The 18,426-nt window shown below is 48.1% G+C and overlaps 2 non-coding genes and 1 pseudogene across 2 annotated transcripts; all 3 read left to right on the forward strand.

The window, feature by feature from the left end:
- Positions 1-3,462: 3,462 nt before the first annotated feature.
- LOC144140106 (U1 spliceosomal RNA) lies at positions 3,463-3,597 on the forward strand (annotated as a pseudogene).
- A 4,862-nt stretch (positions 3,598-8,459) lies between these two features.
- LOC144140123 (U1 spliceosomal RNA) lies at positions 8,460-8,623 on the forward strand. Its single transcript, XR_013316335.1, has one exon. It is a non-coding gene; the product is annotated as a U1 spliceosomal RNA (small nuclear RNA).
- Positions 8,624-15,158: 6,535 nt separating this feature from the next.
- On the forward strand, positions 15,159-15,322 carry LOC144140136 (U1 spliceosomal RNA). The gene has a single exon (XR_013316345.1). It is a non-coding gene; the product is annotated as a U1 spliceosomal RNA (small nuclear RNA).
- The last annotated feature ends 3,104 nt before the right edge of the window (positions 15,323-18,426 follow it).

Consider the following 18,426-nt stretch of genomic DNA (forward strand, 5'->3'; position numbering starts at 1 on the left):
CTTCACAAACACTTCTTTCACCAAGACTATTGCGGCAGGATCTTAACCTTAGACTTAAAAGTTAAAGGCACAAACATACGGATAGCCAATATCTATGCCCCTGTAAAAGAGAGTGAGCAAAACCCGTTTTTTGAAACCCTCAACGCATACTTAACACACAGCATGCCAATAATTCTAGGGGGGGACTTTAACAATGTTCTCAACTTCGACCGAGACGCAAGAAGTCCGAAACGCGCGACCAGAGCGATGTGGCATACAAGAGAGTTGCGGAAACTGATAAGCAACTACGACATGACGGACGTGTGGGTTAAACTGCACGGCCAAACGTACGGCCCCACGTGGGAAAGGGGTCAGACTAGCTCCCGCATTGACAGAATTTACGTTACACCCGACATAGCAGAGATGGTAACTTCCGCGTCCATCGAAAATCCTAGACCAAATGCTCAACCTTTATCAGATCACCGGTGTTTAAAAGTGGAACTAGTAATTCCCCAACAGGATGTCGTAGATCGACCTTGGCGTTTGTCTACAAGCCTGTTAGTCGACGAGGAAACTAAAAAGAAAGTGGGTGATTTCCTTCATTCTGAACTACAGGAAATGGAACCAACGCTGAGTGCTTGGATAATGATAAAAAAGCGCTTAAAGCAAATCTTCCAAGAATGCGGCCGCCGCGTTGCACGCGAGCACACCGCACAGATAAACGCCATGGCGATGAAAATACGCATCCTCGATCGCGCACCGCAGAAAACCGCGCTCGTAAAAAACGAGTTAGAAATCTTGAGACAAAAGCACACCCAACTCATGAAAGAAACGTCACTTGACTCGAGACTTAAGGCCTATAAGATAAGCGCCACGGGAGGCCCCAACGCGTATGAATTCCTTCGCCAGCGTCCAAGAACCCGAATCGGCAGCGCGGCAGACAACCACATTAGCTCTTTCACAGATTACTATCGTGAATTGTTCACTCGGGCAAGCAGCCATGAGCGAGCGCGGAGCGTGCGCGATCTGTTGCGCGACGCACCCAGTGTTGACCCGGAGCTGTATGAAAAGTTAGAGGCACCGCCGAGCGCAGCCGAATTGGACTCAATCGTGAACAAAGCGCGTCCTGACTCATCGCCGGGTCTGGACGGCCTACCGTGGGCTTTCTACAAAGTCTTTTGGCCACAGCTTCGCAGATTCTTCACCGAACTCGTGCACCATGCAGTAACAAACCGGGATTGGCCCCAATCGTTTACATCTAGCCTCCTAGTCCCTATCCCTAAAGATAACTCCGTAGCAGACGAACCAGGTACCTGGCGACCGATATCCCTTCTCAATGTGGATTATAAAATAATCATGTCACTCCTCGCTAACAGGCTTCAAGTCACGCTGGAAACGATCATTGATCGATCTCAGCATTGCAGTGTACCTAGCCGAAATATGTACAGTCATCTAAGCGCCACTCGCGACCTGATAAGTTACGTGAAGAAACGCAATGCAGCCGGATACATTGTATCCTTGGACCAGAAGAAAGCCTATGATAGGGTTGAACACGAATATCTGTTCACCGTTCTCAGGGAATACCAATTCCCAGACACACTGATAGCAACGCTTCGAACAGCCTACGCCGGAAATGTGGCCAGAGTCTGCATGGCCAACATGCTAGGAGAACCCATACAACTAAAGCGAGGCATCCGGCAAGGGTGTCCTCTGGCGCCAATCCTTTTCATTATAGCCATCGATCCATACCTAAGAGCTATACAACAGGATAAACTCTTTCGAGGCATTCCTCTCCCGGGCAGCTGCTGCCTGAAAGTACTCGCGTACGCAGATGACGTAACCCTATACGCACGGGATGAAGTTGATGTCAAAGAAGGCTTGGAATGTTTCCAAAGCTACGCGAGACTCTCAGGGGCAGAACTAAACATTGAAAAATCCAACACGATGGCACTAGGCTCTTTCCGGCAAAAGCCACCAGTACTAGGTCTCCCACTTAAAGACAACGTAAAAATACTGGGCATTACCTTCAATGAACGCGGGGCAGCACCGAATAACTGGGACATTGTAAAAAACAAAATTGACAATACCATAAAACAAACACCGGCGTCTAACATGTACATGCTTGAGCGTGTGTACGTAGTAAAAGCGGCACTCTGTGCGAAAGCGTGGCACGTGTCACGCATACAGCTACCTTCCCCCAAACAAGTCAGGCAAATACATAAAACTATCTTCCGTTTCATTTGGTCAAGCCCTACGGAACGCGTTCCTAGGGACCAGCTATTCAACACCACGAGCACAGGAGGATTGTCAGTGCCGAACCTGTACATCGTCAGCCGTCAGCTTGCCCTGAGGACAGCACTCCACACTCTAGAAGTCGACGACGAACCAGCCGCCACACTACTACGGTACTGGTTGGGTCCCCTCGGGAGGCACTTGGAAGACAAACACTGCAACCTTAAAATTAAGAGCGAGAGCCCAGGCCGACACCAAGCCGCCGTTGTAACATACCTAAAACAAGCCAGGCAGCACCTGCAAGACGCAGACCTCCGCGAGCTGTCTCCAAGTGAGGCGTCAGAGAAACTCCCTACAACACCGTTCGGCGTCATACGCCCACCGTCGGCTCAACTTCGACCAGAAAAGCGGTGGGGGAGAGCGTGCCCACCTTGGTTACCAGCTAACCTGAAGGAGCTCCAGTGGAAGGTGGAAGCAGGTGCCATGGCAACCCGAGACCGGCTAGCCAAGTGGCGCATCACGCGCGACTGGTGGTGCACCTTCTGCGGGCAACCTGAGACATCGGAGCACGTCTTCACTCAGTGCAGAGTCGCCAAGGCTTTCTGGAGACGGATGTCGTGGACCACGAACCTGCACCTGCCGCTGAGCTCCAAGTACGACGAAGAGACAAGTGCACGAGCGCGTGGGAAACTACGCCTTCTGTACACGGCGCTGGGACGGCAAGAGCTCTGGCAAAACAGGTGCTTCGTCGACTCCTTCCGCGGAAAGCGCGCACCACTCTTGCAAATGGTGAGCAATGTGAGTGCCAAGGCTAAACTTTTCCTTGAAACCCAGCTTGAACTCACGGACAAGGAATCCTTCGAGGAGTCGTGGCGCTTCCCCGGTGTCGTGTGGGTGCGAGGAACGCATCTTGTTGTGCGCGGTATGCGTGTCGGCGATCAACCGTGAACAAATGTGCGTGATGAACCGTGAATGTGTTATGCATGTGCGCGAGGAACAAACAACACTGTGAAATGGTGCTCGTGCGTGCGTGAAAGACACAATGTGCCTCTGGGGGATGGGACGTTTTAGTGGAGCCAAAGTATAGGCTGTCACGCGAATTCCCCCTGCATGTATCGTTGTAAATAGGCATTTCATGTAGCGGGGGCAGTACAGCCCTCTCGGTGCAACATGGACGCTTAAAGAGGTGCTAATATCACCCGCTCGGTCCCATAGTCATCAACCATCATGTACATATGTCATGAATAAATATTTCTGAAAAGGTGCCCCCAGGGAGAGACGCTGCCATTGCACTGCGGTAGTGTTGACCCCTGCCACTACCCCAAACTGGGGCAGATGGGGCATGCAATTTTTGGTAGTGGGGGACTGCGTTCGCGCTATCCCCCTTCCTATGAAATTCCAAAATCAGAACCAACTTTCCCTGTCAAATGAGGGCAGTGAGGTGTGCGGCACTACGGTGTCAATCCCCTCACCATCAAACTACGTACGGTAGATGCTGTGCTCACGCGCGCGCCTTCCGCGCCTCGCCAGCGCTTTCGTTTGGCTGAAGAATGTTGCTAGGAATTGCGGCGTTTGTTCTTTAGTAGGGCAGTTCCAGGTAATGACGAGACTCGATGTATACAATCGGTTCAACGGCCTTCTGAAGGCATTTGAAACAGCCGTGTAGCACACGCATTGGCCGCGCGCGTCGAATAAATGACGACTGTTTCCTTCTGTTTTCCTCTTCGTCGAAAATGCAAACTGAACTGGCATGACATTGTGCTTCAAAATTACTTCGTAATTCGTCCGATAGTAACTTCGCCCTGTGAGTTTCAACATCGCGTGGAACGACGGAGTTTTGAGGCAGGTGCGAACAGAACGTCGATATGAGGTACGGCTAAATAAGGTTAACCTTAACCTTATTTAGTGACACTAGTACGGCTGTTTCCCCACCTTTCCGTCGCCGTTTGCCCTCGCTCAAAACGGCAGGCGAATTCCTAGGCAAACACTTGTCTGAATCGGCGGAGTCTCGCGATATTTCCCGATTCACAGCGCACAGGTGATAGTTCTTGCGATGATAACAGTTGTTTGATAACTATGTATAATGCAAAGAAACACTCCGTATTGATACTTCACTGTACCCATATCTTGACGAAAGCTTGGAATAGATATATATTATCAGTAGTTGCATGACAGCTGACCGTGGACGCTGCAGGGGTGGAAGTGCAGCTCCAAGCTGCACCAATATCAGATTTTCTTGCTTCTTCCTGCTCCAAAAGGCAAAATTGCGCTTAAACTGCTCCGAAGTGGCTCCTCAAGAGGTGAGGCGACTGTGAGGTGATTGAGCATGGAGCGAAAGGGCTTTTAAAGTATCGGCACTCTTTTCTGTCATTGTTATGTGCCGCCAGGATTTTCATTGCTCGGTCGGCACCACGTGATATTTGTTTACATATGGGCGCAGCTATTTTGTTTCTGGGCGCCTCTCCTTTCTCTCTGCTGCGCGGACGCTAGAGCGGCCGGTCACACTCTGCCCGTCACAACCGGCGGCGGTTTCGTTGGGAGAGATGGCAACACTCCAAGCCAGAAACAAAATGGCCCCCAGACGTTTTCGGGTGCACGAAGTGGAGTACCGCTAGGCGCACTCATTCGCTGAGCTGTCATTCACAAAGTGGCGCGCTCCTGTGAATTCCCTGGTGCTCGGAGCTTGGAGTCACTCGTTACAATTTCCCGGTCTCCAAACGGGGACCCGATTACACGGGAATTGGGAGTGACCTTGGGGTGCTTGTGATTGCCGAACTTAGGCCCGAAGTGCAATTTCACCGCACAGCGCGCTGCGCCATCACGCATGCGTCGCCACCGTGCCGTCAATGCAATCTTTCCGCTTAGAGTGAAAAGCAAAAATTAAAATAGTTTTATGGTTCAGTCGGACCTTCACCATTTTAATTTATCAAGAGCGCGCTTGCCATTCCAACGGTTAGATACCACCGTGCTGTGTCCACCAGGATGAGATAACAGGCGATGCCCTGGCACAAGCGAAAGCGAAGATTTTGTTAAGCTAGCAACCATCTGCTACTACTACTACTACTATCTGCAAGTAATCAGCTCCGTAGGTGCCTCACCAAATGTCGCCTTTTCCTTGCAGGAGGGGGGGGGGGGGTGAGGGGGGGAGGAGGGAGGGAGGGAGGGACTGTAAGCCCGCTATTTACTCTCGAAAAAAACAAAACAACTTGGTTATTTTGCTGAGAAGCATGTATTTTACTTGTTCACTAAGCGAATAATACACTAGGATTTTTTTTCTTTTTTTTTTTGCGAACGGGAACATATTTAATGATTTTTACTTTCTCTGGATTCTGGTCAGGTTTATTTCAGATTATCTCTTGTTTCCTCTTAGTTTCTTTTCTTCTTAATTTCTTCCTCTCTCAGGTTTTTTAGTTGTTTATAGTCTCCTTAGGCGTTAAATGAAGGTAAACTTTCGGTCTTAGGTGCAAGACAGACCATTTCGCCTAGCTCTGTTCGTCCCTCGATTGTTTCTCATGGCTGTAATGGTACGGGTTATTTTTAATTATCTGAAGTCTAATTAGGGAAAGCTGTTTAAAGCGTCGCTTATCGCTACGTTCTTCTTGGTGATTGCTCTGTCAGCTGTGATGCTTTAATTCTGGTAACGTATATTTTTCTACCTTGTCGAAAAAGGGATCTGTCGGTATGGATTGAACATGTTGAGTAAAAGCCATTTGAAAATTTTTTTTTGCTTACCATAAATGATGTTTGGCTCTATAAATCTGCTCCTAAACAGACTTAAACTGGCCCAAATTCGCTTTCAGCGTAGAGGGCACCGCAATGAACGGGACGAAGCGAAGACGAGACAAACACATACTTGCGCTTATGTATACCAACCGGACCAAGCTTCGACTCCTCCAAATTCGCCTTTTGGGGCTCCTGAGATGCTCCAAAACTACCCTTTTACTGCTCCAAAGCTGTTCCAAAACGGCATTATTCCTGCTCCCTTAGCTGCTCCAAAAGGCTCAATCCCGCTTTCACCCCTGTCGCTGACAGACGGTTGGCCCGGCCTGCATGGGAGCTCACGGGGTAGCCTATAAGCTCCCTACGTCGTTGTCACCGTGGTTGCTGCATATTCGCCTGGAGAGGAAATGAAATTGCCTTAACTACAGCCCCTAGAGCATCCACTGTACCTACTGACTCGTATACCCGACCCACATCACCGTGCCAGGTTGAAGGTACGGGTTAATCGAAGGTAATGGGGTAGCAATCGATGGGATTCAAGGAATGGCAGCTGATGGGAAGTGACTGACGATAAAAAATTCTCACCTGTGGCGTTCCTATATGAGAGCTTGAGAGCAGCAGAGTATTTTTTTTAGTCTAATACGAAATGTACACTTTCGTACTTGGGAATATACCTCTTTAGGGACGAAGCGAACCATTGTCGCTGTTGCTTAGGTGATATTGGGCGAAAATCCACTGTCGGTTCTGCGCAGTTAGCTTTTAAGGGTTCAATGCTTTCCGTTTATTGATAGCACTCGATAGAAGCATTGCGCTGACTACTTTAAAGTGGGTGGAAAGCATTGAGACAAATTAGTGGCATAAAAAAAAAGAAACCTGATCGATGATCTTGCAGCGAAATACTTTAGATACTATCTAATCGGGGTGGTCTGTCAACATTCGTTCATTCCCCAAATATGCATGATTATGCAGACTTATTTTCTTCAGAAAAACTTCATGAAAATTCATTTTAATGGCTTTAGTAATTTAATAGCCGTTAGCATAACCTTTATTATTCAGCTATAGTCACCCAGTCAATGACATTGTAATAATAGTGCGGTAACAGTCCAGAGTTTCATTTAGTGCATCACCAAAGGTGTAGTAATACAGAGATAGTCGGCTATGGGTTGACCTGTCGCGTAGGATTCTTCGCCGAGTACACCCTCACCTTTAGCCCCAACGTGTGACGCCCTGCTGTTGCACAAAAATGCGTAGTTCACAGGGTTAACACGTTGTATAATTATAATTGGGTAATGGTTTTCAAAGAACAAAAAAAAAGCAGAAATAATGATATATGCGAACATACGAAATAAAAGATATGCATTGTTCTACACTTACATCCCAAAACGAAGACGAAAATAAATGCAAAATGGCAATGGACGACGGAAGCACAAATATATAAGCTTCGTGCAAGACGGGCCGAGCGTATACCGGAATTTGTGAAAAATGCATAATTAGTGGAGTTAAGGCAGTTGATTGCTTTAATGATGCAAATGTAAATCATCAGCGAAAAGGAATGGAAACCATACAATAATATAACGTATTTGGCTAATGCTAGCCAAATCTCGTTAATGAAAAAAACCGAAATGAGAAGAATCGACGTGAGAATGCTGTGAATTAGTCAGAAATTATCTGAATACATTTTTTTTTTCACGACGGATAGTTGAGTTGGGAGTCGACAATGAATATACTCTGGTTTTGCATCGGTTCTCGGCGATCCTCGCTGTATAGTGTACTATACTTTGGGCGGTCATGTTATGGGCGGCTGTTGCTAAGTGCTACAGCATATGCAGCTGTCGGAGGTCCACACAGTACGCTGGGAGCCGAATTATGTGCAGCCATGCTGCGTTTGTGTCGCCCCAAAGCATAGCCGTCTTTGAAAACTGGGTATTGCTAATTAAAAAAAAAAAGAAAAATTGAGCTCCCCGAGATTCGAACCCCGGTCTTCTGCGTCGCTGTTCGAGACGTAACCTTTACGCTACGGTAGCAAAGCGGCGCGGCGCGGTTAACGTGGAGGAAAATCGCTGCTCACGTGCATATCCGCTATGCGTGTGGCCGGATACGCGCATGGTTTCCCAATATTACATAGTGAGAAACTCTATGGATACGCGAGATCTTGGTTCCGCTGACTTCTATGCTTTCTCCTGACTTTCAGCGTTCTATCGGAAAAGCCCCGGCAGTGATCTGACAATCCGTCCGTGCCTTTACGGGTTCGGTGTCGAGAGAGCCGCAAAGCTATTAGAAGAGGGATGTCGATGCTTCAAACTGGTCATTTCCTACGACGTTAATATACAAAAGCTTTCTTTGAATTCATCCATGAACGTGTATTAACTAGCAGAACTGGTGCAAGTTATGCGCTAACGTCTCTTTTGTTGGGAACTTTTAAGAACTCGCGGGGAGTGGCCGAAGGTTTTGTAAGTGCCCCGCCCGACCACCGGGTCCCAGCTGCTAGCCTCGGAGGGTGGGGTCGCGCGGGGAGCCGCTGTCAAGGCATACTTACCTGGTGCCGGGGTTACCCTGATCAACTAGGGGGTGCCCCCAGGGAGAGACGCTGCCATTGCACTGCGGTAGTGTTGACCCCTGCCACTACCCCAAACTGGGGCAGATGGGGCATGCAATTTTTGGTAGTGGGGGACTGCGTTCGCGCTATCCCCCTTCCTATGCAAATCCAAAATCAGAACAAACTGCCGCTGTCTAAGGAGAGCGGTGCGGCGCAGCGCGTATACACGCGCTTACCGCTGCTCGTCCGCGTTTTAGTGTCTAAACATGTTGCGAGATTTTATGTTGCCTGATGTTTTCGCAGTTGCAGGCATATATATTGCAGGCACTGAAGATATGCGTTCCCTACAATCCTGTTAGCATGGACCCATGCACTTAACCGCGCGCGTCAAATAGAACTTCATGACGGTTTCCTTTATTTACCTCCTTCGTGGAAAATGCAAACTGAACTCCACGGCGTTGTGCTTCGAAATTGCTTTGTAATTCTTCAAAGATCGTAACTTCGCCCTGCGAGTAGCAACGTCGCGTGAAACGCGTCACAAGAAAATACGTGGTTTTGAGGCAGGTGCGAACGTCGTATGAAGTACAGCTGTTTTCTCCAGCTTTCAAATGTCGGCGTTTGCCTTCGCTCAAGGCGGCGGGCGAATTCCTCGTTAAACAGTTGTCTGAATCGGCGGACGCTCGCGATATTTCCCGATTCACGGCGCACAGGCGATAGTTCCAGTGTGGGCAGTTGTTTGAAAACTGCGCGTAATGAAAACGAAAAACACAACAATCGATACATGACTACCGGTGTCTTTCAAAGGTTTGGTTAGAGAGAATATCAGTAGTTTCATTACACCGGTAGGTTGGCGCCGCCTGCATTTGCGCTCATCGGCTCTGCTCGGGGCTGGCTAGGCCAGACACTTGCTCTCTACGCGACCCACGTTGCCCAGGGGTAGAGGTATGGGTGAACTTGGTGAATCGGAGGATGGAGGTAGTGGGGAAGATATGGGGTGCAAAAAATGGCAGAATATGGGAAGTGACTGACAGCAAAATATTCTCATTTGCGGCGTTCCTTTGTGAGCTTGAAAGAAGAATGGTGAATATACAGTGCGGACTTTAGTACTTGGGAAGATACCTCTTGAGAGACAAAGCCAACCAATGTCGCATGTGGTGTTTAGGTGATCTTTAGGGCGAAAATCCAGTTTCTCGTCTGCGCAATTCAAGGGAGGAAGACTTTCCATTCATTGATAGCACGCCTTCATAAAAGTATTGCTCTCACTATAAAATGGGCGGAAAGAAGTGAAACGGAATTGGGTGTACAAAAAAAAAAAACTTATCGGGGATCTTCAAGCGATATATTTTAGGTAATGTATCATCGAGGTCGTCCACCAACATTTTTATTTTGTTTTTCTAGCTCTTTGACATTCCTGCAATGCGCTTCAGTGATTATGCAGGCTTCTTTTTCTTTAGAAGAACTTGGTGATGAAAATTCATTTTAATGGCTTTAGTATATCCGATATCCGATAGAATGATCTTTATTCTTTCGTGATGAGCAGTCAAAGTAATTGTGTTAATAGTCTGGTTACAGTCGACTATCAGTAGCACCAGATTTTCACTTAGTGCACCACCGATGCTCTGGGCATAATACAGAGATAGTCGGCTATGGGGTGACCTATCGCCCTGGGATTCTTTGCCGAGTACACCCTTCACCCCTAGCCCAAATCATGTGGCGCCCTGCCGTTGCCCAAAAATGCATAGTTGGCTGAGTTAACACGTTGAATAGTTATGATAATTGGGAAATGGTTTTCGAAGAACAAAGAAATGCAAAAAGAATGATATATGCGAACATACGAGATTAAAAATATACATCTTATACACCCCCATTTCAAAATTGAGCCGAAAAAAAAAGCGGAAATGAACTACAGAAGCACAAATATTTTTGCTTCGTGAAAACGGGCCAATCGTGTAACGCCCGGCATTTCTGCAAAATGCATAATTGGTGTAGTTACGGCATTTGATCGCTTTAATGATGTAAACGTACACCATCGGCGAAAAGAAACGGAAAGTCTACAATAAAATCACGTATTTGGCTAACCGGTAGCCAAATCTCGTGAATGAAAAACTCTTAACGAAGAGAATCGACGTGAGAATGCTGCGGATTAGTAGACAATTATCTGAATACATTTTTTTTTTCACGAAGGGTAGTTGAGTTGGGAGTCGACTATGAACATACTCTGGTTTCGCATCGGTTCTCGGCGAACCTCGCTGGCTGCCGTACTTTGGGCGGCCATGGTATGGGCTGCTGATGCTAAGTACTGGAGCGCATGGAGCTGTCGGAGGTCCACACAGTACGCTCGGAGCCGAACTATTTGCTGCCGTGGCGCGTTTGTGTAGCCCCAAAACATAGCCGTCTTTGGAAACTGGGTATCGCTAATTAAAAAAAAAAAGAAAAAGGGAGACCTCCGGGATTCGAACCCCGGCTTTCTCCGTCACTGTTCGAGACGTAACATCTATGCTATGGAAGCAAAGCGGCGCGGCGCGCAGCGGTTAACGTAGAGGGAAATCGCTGCTCACGCGTCTCCGCTATGCGTGTGCCCGGATACGCGCCGGATACGAGAAACTCTATGGACACGCGAGATCTTGGTTTCGCTGACTTCTATGCTTTCTTCTGACTTTCAGCGCTCTATTGGAAAAGCGCCGGCAGCAAACGGTTCCGGCACCGGCAAGGCTCGTTTTAAGCGACTTGTGTTGTACGTCGTATGACAATTTTTCGTGGGTTTGTGGCGTTTCCTGTGCTGAAGTATTCATCTAAAGACAGTATTAGTAGGGTCCCTAGAAATTGTGCTAGTCTGCCGTCCGCCGGCCGCGAAGGGGGCTCCTCCGTGATGCATGCAGCGGCGGCGCTGCAGTCAATCGGAGCGCGGTGGCCGGCCGGCGCGATGGGCAGCGGCCAATAACGTTGGCAGCGGCGGACGGCGCTCTGCCGTGCCGCTGCTGCCTTCGTAGTTCTGCCCTATTTCTGGGCGGGTTCAGCCCATTTTAACTGCCCCTTTTCGAACCCTATCCGTTTCTGTCGACAAACCAGATTAGCCAAATAAGTTGGTTCTTACCAGTACGAAGTGCTTTAACCGGAGCGTGAAGTGACAGGAGTACGTTTTCGCGTATTATGAAGGATCGAGCCTTGTAAAAACCGCGGAATCGTGTCGCTATGCTAGCCCCCGAGTATGTGTCGAACCGATTTCGACACATACTCGGGGGCTTCGGGAACACTGCCGGCACAGCGTCGTTTTGCAGCTTGGAAACATCATGCGGGACTTCAGCTAGAAAACAACCGTTCTTGTGAATACCCCCGCCGTTGTTAACTGATGGATTAGTCAGCGCGTGAAAATGTGTGTGGTGTGTGGCGGCGCTCCGCTTTTTTCTATGGCTCTTTGGAACCGTCTTTCTTTGAAAGTTTCCCAAGATGTTGTCCCCTGTACGTGTATGTAGCAGCTCGAACCGGTGCTTCCTGACCTTTCGCATCGTTGATCTGGAGGCCCTTAAGCGCACATCTTCGCGGCCCCCTCAGTTACGTCCAGTCAGCTGGGAATCTGTTAAATGTAAATGCCGAATAAAAACACAAGACGTGTGCACATGCATACTAAGTTTTATCACCTTCAGTCATCAGATACAGTGATTTCTCCATAACTCGAACTCGGATATCTCGAAATATCGGTTAAGTCGAAACCTTTTTTTTTCCATAGGCGACATTTTCCACCCTTTGTCTCGAAACGTCTTTTCGGGGATCACGGATATCTCGAAATGTTGACAATAGGACGCAATGCAACATCCGCTGCAGGCAGCTGATAAGCTCTCGGTTAAAGCTTAGCTCCCATTACGCGCCGAACACCGTCGCGAACGGCAAATTTGCGCGGGGTACGCACTGTGCGCGGCCGATGTCCTGTTATCGGAGTGCTGTCCGACGCCTACATTGTTCATATAGCTGGGAAAGACGCTTCTGATCATGTGGACGACGATCGTGTCTCAAAAAGTCCCAAAAACGGCAGGAACAAGAAAAACATATGCTTTGCCTGCTTCACAGAATATAGCGTTGGCGACCAACAGTTGATGCGGCATTGAGAAGCTCGAGAACACTTTTTTGCGACCAGATGCGAACGCGAAACAGGCGAGCATCACGCAGTTCTTTTTCCGCAATACCTAAAAAAAATTGTTTTTTCTGCGAATTATTTTTGCCTGTATTCCGGAAGCGTCCCTGTGCATTGGAGCGTTTGTTACCAGCGCTAGCTCTTATTCTGGCCATACATTTTTCGCATTTCGCTTAACCCAACACTCCGCTTACCTCGAAATTTTCAAAAATTTGGGTACTATCAAACCTCTTCTGCGTGCCTGTAATTTTCGTGAATACCACGATTTGAAACAATGGCCAGAAACTGATTTTTAATAAAACCCGGCTGCAAATCAGTAACTTCGCTTGCAAGTCATTACACAGGTCCTTTTTGATCACCCACACACTCGGAGAGAATTGCGAGACGCATGCGGGGGAAGCAAAACGGGAGAATATTTGTGTTATGGCCAATCATATAATCGTGGCTGTTTGAAACCAAGGAGTAAAAATAGTGAGGTTTATTTATACTCTCATGACCATATATACCTTGCTTTATCCCCCCTCCCTTCGCACTCTGCCCAAAGTATATAGGAACAAGTTTTTGCTGGCACAACATTTTACTCAAGCTTTCGCTTTTCTTCTTGGCAGCCTACCAGCCGGCTGCGTGCTTGTCACCGTCAATGACGTTCGGGAATGACCCGGTAGTTTCGATGTGGCACAAACACAGCTTCTGCAGGTGCCGCAGGGAGTTCTTTTTGAACGGGATCTCACTGTCTGAACATTGGTGGTTGAACGCGAAGCTTTCTTGTGAGCGCTTCCTTGTCGTCTGAGTTTTGACTTTGACTCATTGAGCTTTCACTTTGACTCGCACGCATTTTGGACTTATGATCGTGCCGGATTTGAAATCGACCCTTTGCCGTTTGATTTCACGCGAAGAAAGCTTCGTGTTCAACCATCGTTGCGGAGTGGAGGAGTGGATAATTTTTCTGACTAATTACATGTGCACGTCCATACACTCCTCTCCAAATCCAAATTGCTTTGACCATGTTGGAATTGCGCATTGAGATAGACGTCGGCTTCAAAACGCGATGGAGCCAGCTTCGATTCTGATCACGGGAAGCGTTTTTTTTCCCTCTCACTTTACTCACAAACATCACCGTCGTCAGAGACAGTTGGCTTTCCCGCAGTGCTTTTTCGAGGCGACATAGGCCATCAGTGAGACATAGAAAGCTTTACTTTAATAATGGTCCAAGCGGTGGTAGTGAAACGGCTGCGCTGGTTGCTGCGGTTTCATCCTTCGGTCTCACTCGCGAATTTCAACGGCCGCAAAGAGGCTCCGTAGCCCAATTCGCGAAAAACTCGGGGCGTGAAACTAAAAGGTCTTATAGTACTATCGTACCTTCAATTGTGAGCTGATGTACCTCGTGCCATTCCATTTCACCGCTCTAAGTGGCCGACAAACCCCGATGCGCGCTCGCGTTCCGCGGCAGAGCGGCAGTATAGCGCGCGGCACAGGCCGGCCTGCGGCCGCTCTTGCTCCGGCCGCTCGGGCGCTCCGATTGCTCGCAGCGCCCTCTGCGCAGCGCTGTGCGTGCATCAGCGGCGCGGACACGCCTTCCCATAGAGAAAGCGCGCGGACGGCAGACTAGCACAATTTCTAGTATTAGGAAAAAAAAAAAAAAAAAAAAAAACACCCAACGCTTCTACGGAGATTCGAACTGCGACTGCGTGAACATGAAGCGGGCATTTTACCTCTTCGCCTTTTCAATAGATGGCGCCAGGAGGTCAAGCTGGGCCCTCAGTACACACGGCTGGCTGTTTCTCGTTTTTCGTTGTATTTGAGAGTCCCTCGCATTGACACCGCCTGTTCCTCACTCGTCGATTTGTAGACGGGCCCCATGTTGCTGTCAATGCAAGTTATGTAGCCGTATCGCCTTTATTTAACCTAAAAGAAGCTATCGGACAGGCGTCGCTCGACGACACAAGCCGCGGCAGTTGGGCCGGGACCGTGTTTCGCTTGCTGCTTGAGCTGTCAGAATCGCGCGGATTTAACTTGTTGCAACCTCATTTTTCTTAAGCGATCTCATATTTACAATCCGTTCCACTAGGGGTGAGCCAATCGTACGTCTCCCAAACTCTTCCAAAGTGGCCGCCCGCTTTCGAACGACGGACCGTCTCGGTACCGTGCGGCCAAGTCGCTTCTGCGCATGCACGGTGGCGTCTAGACGGCAGACGTTACCGTACCGGAACCGTTTTTCAACTCTACCATCCGTCCGTGCCTCCACGGGTTCGGGGTCGAGAGAGTCGTAAAATAACTTCAATTAGTAACGCTGGTCGTAAAACTAAGGAGGGATGTCGATGTTTCAAACTGGTTAATCCGTACGGAATTTATATACAAGAGCTTTCTCTTTATTTTTTACTCAATAATGAACGTTTATTAACTAGCAGAACTGGTGGAAGTTATGCGCTCTCGTCTCTTTTGTTGGAAACTTTGAAGAACTCGCGGGGAGTACCCGTAGGTTTTGTTAGTGCCCCGACCGACCACCGGGTTGTGGCTGCTAGCTTCGGAGGGTGGGGTCGCGCGGGTAGCCGCTATCAAGGCATACTTACCTGGTGCCGGGGTTACCCTGATCAACTAGGGGGTGCCCCCAGGGAGAGACGCTGCCATTGCACTGCGGTAGTGTTGACCCCTGCCACTACCCCAAACTGGGGCAGATGGGGCATGCAATTTTTGGTAGTGGGGGACTGCGTTCGCGCTATCCCCCTTCCTATGCAATTCCAAAATCAGAACAAGCTTTCGCTGTCTAAAGAGCGCAAGCGGTCTAAAGAGGGGCGAGCGTTGTTGCGAGATATTATTTGCCTGATCTATGTTTAGGCTGTTGTAGGCATGAAGGTATGCGTTCCCTACAATCCTGTTAGCTCATATGAACCTAGCGTCACTAAATAAGCTTTATTTAGTGACGCTACATGAACCCATGCACTTAACCGCGCGCGTCAAATAGAACTTAATGACGGTTTACTTTATTTTCCGCCTTCGTGGAAAATGCAAACTGAACTGCACGGCGTTGTGCTTCGAAATTGCTTTGTAGTTCTTCCAAGATCATAACTTCGCCCTGCGAGTATCAACGTCGCGTGAAACACGTCACAAGAAAATGCGGGGTTTTGAGGCAGCTGCGGACAGAACGTGGATATGAGGTACGGCTGTTTCTTTCTCTCGGCGTTTAGCTCTCGCTCAAGGCGGCATGCGAATTCCTCGGTAAACACTTGTCCGAATTGGCGGAGGCTCGCGATATTTCCCGATTTACGGCGCACAGGTGATAGTTCCAGCGACGATAACGTAAACATCTTGGAAACCGCGTCTAATAAAAAAGAAAAACGCAACAATCATGCATGGCTACCCGTATCTTTACGAAGGTTTGGTTAGAGAGAATGTCAGTAGTTTTATTACACCGGTTGGTTGGCGCGGCCGGCATGTGCGCTGATCGGCTCTGCTCGGGGCTAGGCCAGACGCTTGCTCGCTACCCGCTTGCTCGCTACCCGACCCACGTTGCCTAGGGTCGAAGGAATGGGTGAATCGCAGGATGTAGGTAGTGGGGAAGAGTTGGAATGCAAAAAATTGCAGAATATGTGAATTGACTGACGGCAAGAAATTCGCATCTGTGGCGTTCCTTTGTGCCAGCTTGACAGAAGCGTAGTGAATATTTTTTTCTTTAATTCTAGAACACACTGTGAACTTTAGTACTTGGGAAGACGCCTCTTCAGGGACAAAGCCAACCTTGGTCGCAGCTGGTGTTTATGTAATTTTTGGGGCGAAATTCCAGCTTCTCGTCTGCGCAATTCACTTGTGAGGGAGGAAGACTTTCTATTCCTTGATAGCACGCCTTCATAAAACCATTGCGCCCACTATAAAATAGGCGGAAAGAAGTGAAACAAAATTGAGTATAAAAAAACTTATTGAGGATAGTCAAGCGATATATTTTAGGTAATCATCGAGGTCGTCTACCAACATTTTCATTTTGTTTTTGTAGCTCTTCGACATTCCTTCAATGTGCTTCAGTGATTATACAGGCTTCTTTTTCTTCAGAAGAACTTGATGAGAATGATCTGTATTATTTTGCAATGAGCGGTCAGGCAAGGGTATTGTATTAATAGTCTGGTAACAGTCAATTATCAGTAGCACCAGAGTTTCATTTAGTGCACCACCGATGGTCTGGGCATAATACAGAGATAGTCGGCTATGGGTTGACCTATCGCCGTAGGATTCTTTGCCGAGTACACCCCTCACCCCTAGTCCCAATCGTGTGACGCCCTACGGTTGCCCAAAAATGCATCTCTCTCTTTCTCCCTCCGTCTCTCTCTCGCATTTGTGTCTTCGCTATACTTGGAGCTCAGTGGGAGATGCAGATTCGGGATCCACGACAGGCGCTGCACTGGGTGAACACATGGTCGGTCGTCTCTGGATGCCCGCAGAAAGTGCACCACCAGCAGGGGTTTGTGCAGAATTTCGATTTCGGGGGTGTCAAAATCCTCCTTGGGGTGTTGCAGGGATGTTCACATCCCCGCTACACCCCCTCCCCAATTGGGGGGTATAAATCCCTGGGCGGGGTGCTCGTGACTGTGGAATCTTTTTTTTGGGGGGAGGGGGGGGAGGTCAATGGCGGGTATGGGGGTGCTATAAATTCCTGACCACCAGTCGCGCGTGATACGACTGGTGAGCCACCTCACCATGTGTAAGGTGCCGCAGTATGCGGACGTTGATGTTAGGTGGATGTTGTGTTGCCCGAGTTGTAACATCCGTGCACCCAATCATTTTTATTCCTTAATGTGTGGTAATCATGTGTCATCCTGTTTCACCTCAGGACGGTCGGAGCACATCACGCCGTCCCATTCAACTAGAAAAGAGCCACGAGCATTGTCAACAGCGTTTGCCCGACAAAACGTAAGTTTTTAGACACAGTTTTGTTAGCACAGTGGGCTATCATAGTTTGATTTGATGTGTTTATTTATTGGTTTTAAAAGTTGAATAATATGGGATCACTTAAATGTACAAGTACTCTCTCCCCCATAGTAATTATTGGTGTGTCATGCATAACCTAATATGTAGCCACTAAATGTCAACCTCGATTGTTGATTTTGGAAAAATCAAAATTTCGCCCAAAATCACTAATGTGGGCTTACCAGTTGATCACCATGTATCCGAATTTCCTGGTGTTAGTAATGTTCACGATGACGCCGTATTTCTTGGATGTAAACACAAAAATGGAAGTACCTTTGTAGTTTGGTCTTGGATAAAGCCTGACCAGTCGTTTGTTTTGTTGAAACATTTTTTGCATGTTTATTATGTGAATTGACAGTCCTTGCAGTCCACTTTCCCAATTAGGTTACTGACCGTTCCGTACCATCTAAGGAGGCCTGACTGGAGTTCTGAAGGCTGCGATTTTACGCACGCCATTGCTGGACCACTAATAAAGGAACATCCTTCTGCTAAAAAAAGATTTGAAAGTGTAAATTATTAGCTTCGCTATCCTTAACTGGAACGTGCTAATTACAAGGCCTGGGGATTTTCCTGAAAGCACTGTGGATGCTATGAGCTGACCAGCTCATAGGAAAACCACTCAAACACACTTTCCAAAGCCCTTGTTGCTCCAAGATACATGCAAGCATTGAGTCTACCTAGAAATACATTACACCTTTTTTTTAAGCAGCCGACGTGCATGCGCCACCGACTCGTGATTGGGCGTGTTCTTATTCTATGCTGCGTCCACCGCATTTGAGTCGTCACGTTTATTTTGGAATGGTGGAATCCAGTATTCGCGGGCAAGATAGGAGAGCTTGAACACAACCCAGTTGCCCGCAATGAGTTTTGAAAG

The sequence above is a fragment of the Haemaphysalis longicornis genome, unplaced genomic scaffold, assembly GCF_048455015.1.
Source record: "Haemaphysalis longicornis isolate Haplotype H1 unplaced genomic scaffold, Haemaphysalis longicornis Haplotype H1 scaffold_5, whole genome shotgun sequence".
Lineage (NCBI taxonomy): Eukaryota > Metazoa > Arthropoda > Arachnida > Ixodida > Ixodidae > Haemaphysalis > Haemaphysalis longicornis.